This window comes from Oryctolagus cuniculus, chromosome 1, assembly GCF_051225735.1.
Source record: "Oryctolagus cuniculus isolate XC-2025 breed Fujian yellow rabbit chromosome 1, ASM5122573v1, whole genome shotgun sequence".
NCBI lineage: Eukaryota > Metazoa > Chordata > Mammalia > Lagomorpha > Leporidae > Oryctolagus > Oryctolagus cuniculus.
The window spans coordinates 49,087,217-49,099,248 of record NC_142867.1 but is presented as its reverse complement, the minus strand read 5'-3'; the positions used below and the strand labels follow the sequence as shown (position 1 = coordinate 49,099,248).

General features: G+C 46.4%; 1 long non-coding RNA gene across 2 annotated transcripts; it reads left to right on the top strand.

The window, feature by feature from the left end:
* Nucleotides 1-9,470: 9,470 nt before the first annotated feature.
* On the top strand, nucleotides 9,471-11,539 carry LOC149128385 (uncharacterized). Of its 2 annotated transcripts, none has more exons than XR_016218543.1 (2): nucleotides 9,471-9,609; nucleotides 11,410-11,539. It is a non-coding gene; the product is annotated as an uncharacterized LOC149128385 (long non-coding RNA). The 2 variants fall into 2 exon arrangements; XR_016218544.1 differs by having other exon boundaries at nucleotides 9,493-9,630.
* Nucleotides 11,540-12,032: the final 493 nt, after the last annotated feature.

The window sequence follows — 12,032 nt, the reverse complement described above, 5'->3', positions numbered from 1 at the left end:
GTTCTGTTCTTTGTAAGTAAGAACACGACTTACTCAGGGCATATGTTATAGAGGGCATCTAAAGGTCAAAAGGTGTTCTTTCTGGCCACATCTGTGGCTTCCCTTTACTTCTCTCAAGTCCATGACTCCAAGTAACTTGCATAGTCATTATTAAAACCTCCAACAAGGATGGCCCAAGTGCTTGGGCCCTGCACCCGCATGGGAGACCAGGAGGAAGCACCTGGCTCCTGGCTTCGGATCGGAGCAGCACGCTGGCCGCAGCGTGCCAGCCGTAGCAGCCATTTGTGGGGTGAACCAATGGAAAAGGAAGACCTTTCTCTCTGTCTCTCTCTCTCACTGTCTAACTCTGTCTGTCAAAACAAACAAACAAACAAACAAAAAAACCCTCCAACAGACCTCTTGATTCTTAGCCCAGCTGATCTCCTGTGAAAAACCTTGAGGGCCTGCCTTACACTTGACAGTCAACTCATGTTTTTTTGAATTTGTTGTGTTTGCTTGTCCTTGCCTATGATTCTTGAATGTGTAGGATCTCAAAAATTCACTTAATGGATCTAAAATCCAACGGGTTAGGTGGTAGGTGGTGACAGCCATCACCCAAATGGCTCCCATCACCCAGATGTGAGCTTGAATAAATGTCCACTGTAAATGGGTGTTAGTAAAATGGTGCAGTCTTATCTATGGTGCGATCTACACCCCATACACCATCCTAGGCTCTAGCCCCCGCCACCATTGCTGGAAGCCAGGTGGTCAGATGGCCCAACCACCAGTGTCAGCCCCACCCCCATCCTAATGGAATTGGCTGCTCTTACATCCCTGCCTGCCTCCCCACCCCCCGCGAAGTTTTAAATGGACCTGTTCCTGAACACGGTGGCTCTCTCTCTTTCTCTGTCTCTGTCTCTCTCTTACGTTCTCCTTCTCCCTCTTTTCCTTCTTCGCCCCTTCCTTCCAGTCTGTCGGGTTTCCCCCAATAAGCCCTTTTTCTTACTCTGGTGTTTGGTGTGTTTTGTGGCAGTCTTACAATGGGAAGACAGGGCGTATGGGCAGAGAGAGACATAGGTCAGTTAGTAGATTTCTATTGGTGGGAGGATGTGGAAAATCTTAAAAATAAGTTTCTTTAATATTCTTTGTGAAACAGAAAGTATTCCTTAGCTTTGAGTGGGGGTAGGGAAGGGATGTTAGAGGTTGCAATGAAGTGGTTTTCTTGGGGAATGTGTGGGTGAATTTGACTAGGGAGGTTAGTAGAGTGGCTGGTTACCACTGAGGGCCCACTTGGGGATTGTGGTTACATATTTAAAATGAGATCAGTTAGTATGCTGGTATATTTTTCTCTAGCCATATTCATACAAGATAATTATAATTCAAGAGATTAAGGAACTGAGAAACTAAAGTGTTGGATGAATCATCAGCGGCAGCAGGGAGGGGGTGGGCAGGTGTTCACAACCAGCAACGCGTCTTAGATATTTTTCTGCCTCTTTCTTTTCTCACTTAGTGATTTACCTTGGAGATATTACACATCAGATCTGCCTGATACTTTTCGTTGGCTGCAGAGTATATGGTGTGCTCATCCCTGGGAGGAAATGGAAGCCCAGGGGTGAATGGAGCTTATGGGTAACGTCTTAGCTAACGTCTTGCTTACACATGCACGAAGTATGTGTGACACACAGTAAGTGCTCCTATCTTCTTTAAATTCTTGACACATGTGCTTACCCAGTCCTTCTGGGCACCATGCCTTTGAAGTCTAGCACAGAATCAGCTCTCAAAGACAAGCACAGCCAGTATGCCACAGATTCAGGGTTTCCTCAGCCCTTGTTAGGGACTCCAACGGGCCACTCGCCCCACAAATGGCAGCTGTCCCAGGCTTGCAGATGTAGCTGAGCTCCCCTCTGTGAAGCTAAAGAAATATTCTGGAGGCCTAGGCCTATGTTCTAGCTGCTGCTTTTCTTGATCGTAGTAGCTCATAATAACCAAATACCTGTGGATTCTCTTCCTAACACAAAGGAAAGGGAAAATCAGACACGATAGAACTTTCATAACCTTAGGAAACTAAGTTCTCCAGACCAAGAGAGTCATGCTACCCTTCAAGTTACCCGGTTCCAGTCTGGGTACCAAGAATTGCATAAGCACAAATCCTCTGCTCCGAGACTCCAGACATTGGAGTTATTGGATCTCAAAGGCAGCTTCCATGTGGTTCACTCAAGGCTTTACTTACGCAATGTACCCAGCCTATGGCCCTGACCAGAGCTAACTAGGGCATCCTCCAGGGTAGGCCTAAGTGCCTATGGCTTCATGGGCCTTGTAAAAATCTACATGTGCTTTTTTATATATTTATTTGAGAGGCAGAGTTACAGACAGAAAGAGAGACAAGGAGACAGAGAGGTCTTCCATCCACCAGTTCACTCCCCAAATGGCCACCATGGCCAGAGCTAGGCTGATCCAGAGCCAGGAGCCAGGAGCTTCATCTTGGTCTTCCACATGGGTGGCAGGGACCCATGCACTTGGGCCATCTTCCACTGCTTTCCCAGGCCATTAGCAGGGAGATGGATTGGAAGTAGAACAGCCGGTACTGTAACCAGTGCCCATGTGCAATGCCGGCACCGCAGGCAGAGACTTAACCTACTATCCCAGCACTGGCCCCTCTATGTTTGTTTTTAGCTTGCCTCTTTCACTCTATTAGTGAAGCCAAGACAGTAGTGAGTGCCAAGGGGAGGCTGCTTAACAGCATCAGATGCTTCCAAGAGGCCAAGAAGGATAGATTGCACAAAGGGTGGGTCTGACGAAATGAGAAGTTATCATGAGATATAGAGAGGAGGCTTTGGGAGACTTTAGTCAACGAAGACTTCTTCCAGAGGACTCACTGTGAATTTGTACTTGGTGAATCTGAAGAATAGGAATCAATAAAGAGTAAAAGAATCTTAGGCAAAGTGATAGGTTTAGGGAAAAAGAAGGAAGACTGAGTAAACTTGGCTTTCAAGTACAAGGTTTTACTGCCGAGGAAGGTGCTTGAGGTAATACAGCAGAGTTGGTGAGACTGGGAAGGGAGGCAGTGGCTACCAGGAGACCGTGAAGGCTCTCAGAAAGAGTCTGTCCTGGTGTGTGGGTATTTTGAAGTCACTATAGAGCCCTTTGGGGTTCTTATTCCAGAGCTGAAATAACTACTGACACAACACCATTGAAGCCTGAAGGCATGAGAATCAAACCAAACCAGGCAAGCCAAGAAGGGAGTGTTTTCTATTGGTTAAGTCAATATAGTATAATTCTAAAGCAGAACTCATGTGTAGTATACAGGAATGAAGTCATTAAGAGGCTGACATGGACCCAAAAGACTGCTGATGTCTGCAGTGGCAAACCAGACTGTATCTAGCCAGCCCTGCCAGCCCATCATGCTCCCATGAACACCTGATACAAGTCTTCCCCTTCCTGACCCCTTGGAGAAAGCCCAAGTTGCCAGTGGTTTGGTATTGCCAGATTCATGAATTGCTGTGAATTGCTCAAGTCAACTTTTTAAAGTTTTAATGTGATCAAGCATATACTGTAACACACATTGGAGGCATATAGAAGAGGATTGTGACAGCTAAGGCCCAACTTAAGATCCCCTCCCAGCACCCAAGAACTGATGCTGATCCTTCCTACTTTTAAAATTTTATTTGAGGGGCTGGTGCTGTGGTTTAGCAGGTAAAGCCTATAGTTCTGGCATCCCATATGGGTGCCGGTTCAAGTCCCAGCTGCTCCATTTCCAGTCCAGTTCTCTGCTATGGCCTGGGAAAGCGGTGGAAGATGGCCCAACTCCTTGGACCTCTGCACCTGCATGAGACCTGGAAGAAGCTCCTGACTCCTGGCTTCAGATTGGTGCAGCTCCAGCTATTGTGACCAATTGGGGAGTTAACCAGCTGATAGAAGACCTCTCTCTCTACCTCTCCTTCTCTCTGTGTGTAACTCTATCAAGTAAATAAATAAATATTAAAAAAAAATACCATCCATCCATCCACCCATCCACCCATTGACCTAAGAGGGGAGTTCAAAAAATTAATGGAAAATTGGAATTAAAAGGTAAGCTAATTTTATTGCAGAGGCAGAGGCAGCGGCAGAGGCAGAGGCAGAGAGACAGAGGTCTTCCATCTGCTGGTTCACTCCTCAAATGGCCACAATGGCCGGAGCTGGGCTGATCCAAAGCCAGGAGCCAGGAGTTTCATCTAGGTCCCTCATGTGGGTGCAGGGTCCCAAGCATTTGTGCCATATTACACTACCTTCCCAGGCATATTAGTAGGGAGCTGGACTGCAAGTGGAGCAGCCAGGACTTGAACTAGCGCCCACATTGGATGCCTGCTCTGCAGACAGCAGCTTTACCCACTACACCACAGCCTCTGCCCCCAAATTTTTTCATAATATGCATTTCCATGAACTTTTTGAAGGTTCCCATATTTATATAAAACTGTGGATTCATATTTGTTATTCTATTTCCAATTCAAATACCATTCTAGCCTTCTTCCTTTCTATATTTTTACTCTTGTCTGACAGCAATCTGAAAATTATTCACATATATTTACTAATTTTCTCTAACCTAAAATTTGCCAGATGGTTTTAGAATTACCAACTTATTCCAGGCAGGAAACACACTACCTAATGAGATTTTAAGATCTGCTATGAGGGGTGGGTATTGTGGCACAGCTGGCTCCTGGCTGTTTGGGCCACCAGCATCCCATAGCAGAGTGTTGGTTCGAGTCCCATCTACTCTGTGCTTCCAATCCAGCTTCCTGCTGATGTGCCCGGGAGGCAGTGGATGATGGCCCAGGTACTTGGGTTGCTGCCACCTTTATGTGAGACCTGGATGGAGTTTCTGGCTCCTGGCTTTGGCCTAGGCCAGTCCTGGCTGTTGAGGGAGTGAACACTTTTTCTGTCTCTCCTTCTCTCTCCCTTTGTCACTCTGCTTTAAAATAAATAAGTAAATCTTAAAAAAAAAAATATACTAATATCAGTACAAGCACACCAGTTCAGATCAGGTGCCGATCCTGTCAGATCTCAGCCAGTGTTATCTGAATGCAAAGTGGAACCCAGAGTTTTATTGACATAGACAACTACACTTGACCTCAACTAAGGAATCAGCCCATCCCAGAACACAGTTACCATAAGTACCAATCCAGCTTGACATAAAACTAAATCACTCCAGACCAACCCAGATCAGATCTGAAGCTTGATTTAGGATGGCTGAAAACCCAGGATATGCTAGCTAGTTCAGTCCTAGATTCACTTGTTCATTAATTTCTTTCTTCGTTAACTATTCACCGTAGGCCTACTGTGTTCCAGGACTGTGGTAGGTGCTGAGGTTTAGCTGGATGTGAGATGATTTCCTAGGAGCTTGCAACACCCAGTGTTCTACCTGCAGGGCCCAGATCCTCTTTCTGTTGTAGTTAGCACTTCCAGACTAGTGTCATCAGATAAGTGTTCATAGATTTTCCTCATGACATCATATTCTGCTGCATCCCATCATAAAATTTATGACAAATTTTATTACATAATCATATGTCCCTTACTGGCCCCACACTACAATCTTGAATAGGACTTTTTAAAAAATTTATTTTCATTTTATTTGAAAGGCAGAGAGAGACAGAGATCTTCCATCTGCTGGCTTACTCTCCAAATACCCACAACAGCTTGGGTTGGACCAGGCTGAAACCAGGAGCCAGAAACTCCATCAGGGTCTCCCTTGCGGGTGGGAGGGATCCAAGTACTTGACTCCTCATCTACTGCCTACCAGGGTGAGTACCAGCAGGAAGCTGCATTGGAAGCAGGGGAGCCTGAACTCGGATCAGGTACTCTGACCTGGGATGCAGGCATCTTAACCACTGGGTTAAACACCCACCCCAGACCTAGGAGATTTCTATACCTGCTTATAACTATTCATCCAACAAATATTTGTTAATGTCTTTAGATTGCCAGGATTTGGAGACATGAAAATGCTGTCTTTAAGTAACTCATAATCTTTAATTCCACCAAAGGCAATGGATAATTTTTTTAAAAAAATCTACTACAGTGTGAGAAATTCTATAATAAATTTATTTTCAAAGTTCTATCGGAGCCGGTGCCGCAGCTCAACAGGCTAATCCTCCGCCTTGCAGCGCCGGCACACCGGGTTCTAGTCCTGGTCGGGGCGCCGGATTCTGTCCCGGTTGCCCCTCTTCCAGGCCAGCTCTCTGCTGTGGCCCAGGAAGGCAGTGGAGGATGGCCCAAGTCCTTGGGCCCTGCACCCCATGGGAGACCAGGATAAGCACCTGGCTCCTGGCTTTGGATCAGCGCAGTGCGCTGGCCGCAGCACGGCGGCCATTGGAGGGTGAACCAACAGCAAAAGGAAGACCTTTCTCTCTGTCTCTCTCTCACTGTCCACTCTGCCTGTAAAGAAGAAAAAAAAAAAAGTTCTATCGGAGCCCAATGGAGTTGTCTTTCTTTCTTTTCTTTTCTTTTTCTTTTTTTTGAAAGGCAGAGTTAGTGAGAGAGAGAGACAGAGAGAAAGTTCTTCCTTCTGTTGCTTCAACCCTCAATGGCCCCTACAGCCATTGTGCTGCGCTGATCCGAAGCCAGGAGCCAGGTGCCGCAGGCGGAAGATTAGCCTAGTGAGCCATGGTGCCAGCCATGTTTCCTGCTTTTAAGAACCAGAATGAAGGTCAGAGTGATCTTCCTGAACCTGTTGGGCTTAATTTCTTTTTTTTAAATCTAAGTGCCCTTTATTTAAAAATAGCCATATGCGGCCAGTACTGGGGCTCACTAGGCTAATCCTCCACCTGCGGCACCGGCACCCCGGGTCCTAGTCCCGGTTGGGGCGCCGGATTCTGATCCAGTTGCTCCTCTTTCAGTCCAGCTCTCTGCTGTGGCCCGGGAGTGCAGTGGAGGATGGCCCAAGTGCTTGGGCCCTGCACCCCATGGGAGACCAGGAGAAGCACCTGGCTCCTGGCTTTGGATCAGCATGGTATGCTGGCTGCAGCGCGCCGGCCGCAGTGGCCATTGGGGGGTGAGCCAACGGAAAAAGGAAGAGCTTTCTCTCTCTCTCTCTCTTTCTCTCTCTCACTGTCCACTCTGCCTGTCAAAAAAAAAAAAAAAAATAGCCATATGCCATACCAATGGATTCTGGCGCCTTCAACATAACAGAGACAAAATGCTCTAAGAGATCCTAGTATCAGATCAGAATATTCTTGGGGTTAAAATGGCAGGATATAAATATCCAGCTGCTTCTGTTTCTGTCACAGTGGATGTTCAAAGGTCTGCATACTTCGGTCATACATCACCTTTTCCTCCTGAGACACATTTCCCAACAGTGACTCACCTCTGTTATACAGAATTCCCCAAACCAGTGTCAGAAATGCCTACAAGTGCTAGGCAGACAGTATGAGTAAAGGTGGCTCAGTGAGGACTGCGGTGAACCTAGGCTATCTGCCTTGTCCAAAGAAGGAAGCTGTTTGCTACAGCCTGCGGGTGCCACGTAAGAACACAGGCCAAGGGGTGTCAAAACTCAAGCTTTCTCAAAAGAAGCCAGAAATCCTGCAACATCTCTTATGCAGGCCAACAGAATATCTTTTTTTTTTTTTAAAGATTTATTTTATTTCAAAGTCAGAGTTATACAGAGAGAGGAGAGGCAGAGAGAAAATGAAGTCTTCCATCCACTGGTTCACTCCCCAGATGGCTGCAACAGCTGGAGCTGTGCCGATCTGAAGCCAGGAGCCAGGAGCTTCTTTCGAGTCTCCCATGCGGGTGCAGGGGCCCAAGGACTTGGGCCACCTTCTACTGCTTTCCCAGGCCATAGCAGAGAGTTGGAATGGAAGTGGAGCAGCCAGGTCTCGAACTGGCGTCCATATGGGATGCCGGCCAGGGCTTTAACCCACTGAGCCACAGTGCCGGACCCTAGAATATCTTTATGGGCCATATTCTATCCTGGGCAGCAATCTGAGATCTTTGGCCTAGGACTTTGATCCTTTTCTGTGTTATCATACATGAAGGAATGAGTGACTGTTGCATCTCTTTATGACATCAGTGGTTACTGATTTCCCAAATATGAATCCTGCCCTTCTGTTGTGCACCACCTACTGGTGATTCCAGAGTCTGTCCATCTCTTAGGATGTCAAGTTTTTTACTGACTGAGTTTGTGGCTCCTGGCTTCAGCCTGACCCAGCCCTGGCTGTTGCAGGCATTTGGGGAGTGAACCAATGGATGGAAAACCTCTCTCTCATTCTCTCTCTCTCTCTCTGCCTTCCAAGCAAATACAAATAATAAATAATTCTTAAAAGATTTCAAGATTCACTCCTCTACTTGTGATATCATGAACTATAGAAACAATCTTCTTCACTCTTGAAGGTTGCTTTGCCACACCCTTTATGATAGCATGAATTTCTCTAACACCTTGAAATAACAACTCATTCCTTCATCCTACTGAAATCCTGTGTGTATCATCTTTTTGTATCATCTCCCAGTGATATCAACCTCATTCCAGAACTGCAACCTGAGGTGGGGAGTGGAAAGATACAATCTACATGGCATCACAAAAGGATGAAGTGGGGGCTGGCATTGTAGCATAATGGGTTAAACCACTACCTGAATGCCAGCATCCCATATTTGCACTGGTTTGAGTCCCAGCTGCTCCATTTCCAATCCAGCTCCCTGCTAATGTGCCTAGGAAGTCCACAGAGGATGGCTCAAGTCCTTGGAGCACTGAACCCACATGGGAGACCCGGATGAAGCTCCTGGCTCTTGGCTCCTGGCTTTGGCCTGGCCCAGCCTCAGCCACTGCGGCCCATTTAGGGCGTGAACCAGCAGATGGAAGATCTCTGTATCTCTCCCTCCCTCTCTGTAACTCTGCCTTTCAAATTAAATAAATAAATATTTTGGAAAAAAAAAAGAAAATGTCTGCATAAAAGCTTTTAAAAGGGTCGTACAGGGGCAGGTTTTGTGTTGCAGTGGGCTAAGTTGCTGCTTGGGATGCCTGCCTACTATATTGGAGTACCTGGAATTAAGTCCCACCTCTGGTTCCAATCCAGTTTCCTGCTAATGAACATGGGAGGCCGCAAATGACGGCTAGAGTGCTTGAGTCCCTGCCACCTGTGGGGAGCAACCCGGACTAGACTGAGTTACTGGAATTAAGACTTATTCTATGCATCTGCTCTCCCACAATATGGCGCTGGGAGAGAAGTAAACAGCTTCCGCACAGCTGCCTCCAGTTCAACCAATAAACTGTAGGACTTGCTCCTGATTGGAGAGCAGCGTACTCGGCGTGTGGGCAGCCGAGTTAGGATTGGCGGAGGAGGACTATAAAGGAGGAGAGAGACGGCATGCACCGGGAACATCTAAGGGGAACATCTAGCTGAAGGAACACCTGTGCAGCCCCCGAGAAAGCCGGCCGGCGGTGTGCTGCTCCCCTGCGGAAGTGGGGAATGTGGCCAGGGGGAACTGCCCTTCCACGGAGGTGGAAGGGATAGTAGCCAACCCGGGAAGAACCAGCAGCAAACCCGGGGAGGGCCGAGCAGACGAAAGAACAGCGCAGGGTCCTGTGTCGTTCCTCCACGAAGAGTGGGAGCAACAGCCACCCTTTCAGGAGACCTATATGGAGTTCCTGGCTCCTGGCTTCACCTGGTATAGTCCTCATTGTTTCAGGTATTTGGTGGGTAAACCAGCAGATGTAATTCTCTCTCTCTCTCTCTCTCTCTCTGTCTCTCTCTCTCTCATTCTCTCTCCCTCCGCCTTTCCAATGAATGAATCTAATAGAAAAATAAAGATAGTGTTTTCAAGTAGTGCTGTTTTAAAGGATTGCCTGACCTCTGGTGAGTGGTTCATAGAGGGCCAAAGTGGGAATAGGACATTTATTTGGAGGCTATTTGTAGTTTTCCATTGAGAAATGATGATGATTTGGACATGGTGGGGGTGGATAGAGAGGTATAGTTTATGTATTTTGAAAGTAGAACTTGTTGATTGACTAGATGTGCAGGAAAACAGAGAATTAGAATTGGCTCACCTGGTTTTAACTTGAGCAACCGGTGCATTTACTAGATGAGAAGGATAGAGAGTGGTGAGTAGGTTGTCTGGGAAGCAGATGTTTAGACAGTGTTAGGAGCACAAAAGGCTTATCAGGGAATAATAGCTGTGACAGGAAACGTGGCAGAAGCAGAATTGTGCAGGAGCAGCCCTCAGACAATGACACACACTGGACAACATCTCTGCTGGCCTAGCACGGAGCTGCAGAGCAAAAATTGCCAGTTAGAGTTTTCTGTTGCACTAGACCTAGGATTATCACCTGGCCTAAGGCGAACATGGCTTAAGTAGGCCACCCCCTGAGGAGAGGGGCTGTGAAGCTGAGGTAGACCTGAGACAGGTGACAGCCAGAGGCTGTCAGTTAACTGCACTGCTCACAGCTGGGCAGTCAGGTCTTTCTTCAAGTGGAAGCTGAGTAGATTTCCATGTTTCCTGCAGGGAATAACAGACAGAAAAGATTAAGAATTTAGTTTTAGACAAGAGGGGTGCTGATAGTTAACTGAATCATATATTCATTAAAGGAGTACTATGCTTTCACCATAGGCCATCCAAATGGAAATGTAGATAGTTGCAGGCAGTCTAAATTTCATTAAGAGATGTTTGGGCCAGAGATGTTTGAGTATTAGCATATACTCGGTATTTAAGGTCATGGACTGCCTGGCGTTATGAAACGAGACACAAGATGTTTCTAAACCTAGAGAAGAATCACTTTTCTAGAGATTCTCTACAAGCAATTTAGGTCATCACATTGACTGCTGGGACCAAGGAACATCCCTGGCATTTGATGGGCAGGGTCTAGGTATGTAAAACCTTCTGCCCAATAAAGAGATGTCTTACATAAAATACTGAAGGTGCCCCTGTGATAAACTGGCTGTAGTTGGAGAGGACGTTTCAAAGCCAACCCTTGAGGCATTCCATCCTGGGTATTGGCAAAGAAGCTGGAAAGGAGACTGGAAAGGAGTATTCAGGAAGGTAAACAGAGAGCTAGAAGAAGAGAAGAAGGCAGTGTCAGGTGTCAAGAGAGGAAAGTGTTTCCAGGAGGGGGAAGTTAACAGCAACCAAAGCTGCTGAACAGTTGAGTACGATGAGGACAGAAGCTTCTCCACTCACAGGTGGCCTCGGCAAGAATAATCTCACAGAGTGGTGGATATTGAAGCCAGACTGGCATAAACTGAGAGTCAAAAAGTGCGAGCAAGGAGACAAAGGAACTTTATGAACAAATTTGGATAATTAGCAGGGCTGCAATTTGGAGGATGATTTGGGGTCAAGGAAAAGATTTTATTCCTCACCTTACATCGGGAAAGTTTTAAGCATACAGCAAACTTGGAAAGAATTTTGCAGTAAAATCACTAAATTTGACAACATTTTACTCTACTTGTTTTACCACATGTCTTTATCCACCAGGAAGGAATTTTTAAAGATGGAAGACACTCCTGTAGCATGTTTGTACATCAGCCTGAAATGTGATTCCATAGCCAGGGAAAGATCAACCGTTCGAGAAAGAAAGGAAATAAAGGAATCAAGTCGCTAAGAGGTGAGGGGGTGGAATTTAAGGCACAGGCAGTGGGACTGCCTATTGGTGTTATGGAGAAGAAAGAGTGAAATAAGTAGGGAAATATCTAGGTTTATGGATTTGATATTGGAAAAACGTGGCAAACACAGTGTCATTGCCTAACTAACAGCTAGGCTCTCTTATTCTTTGTTGACAGAACCCAACGTTTGGTGTGGGGGCAGCAATGGGCCCAGAGTGAGGGGATTAATCCTGATTGATCTAAGCCAACATGACTGCTTTTGTCTCCCTTGCCAGACATTAACTTTCCTATCATAGCTGTAGCTAAGAGAATGGTTGCATAATATATTTCTAGTCAATGAAACTTGAGGGGTGTTTACTGGGGCTGGGATGGTTGTGTTTTGGGGGAGTTTCTGTGAAAAGTTTTCCTTTGCTGATAAAAGGAGATTGAGCTCCTCACATAAAAGGTCAGCCTCTTTTTCACCTTCTTCTCCCATCTCCTACCCTATGTATTTCC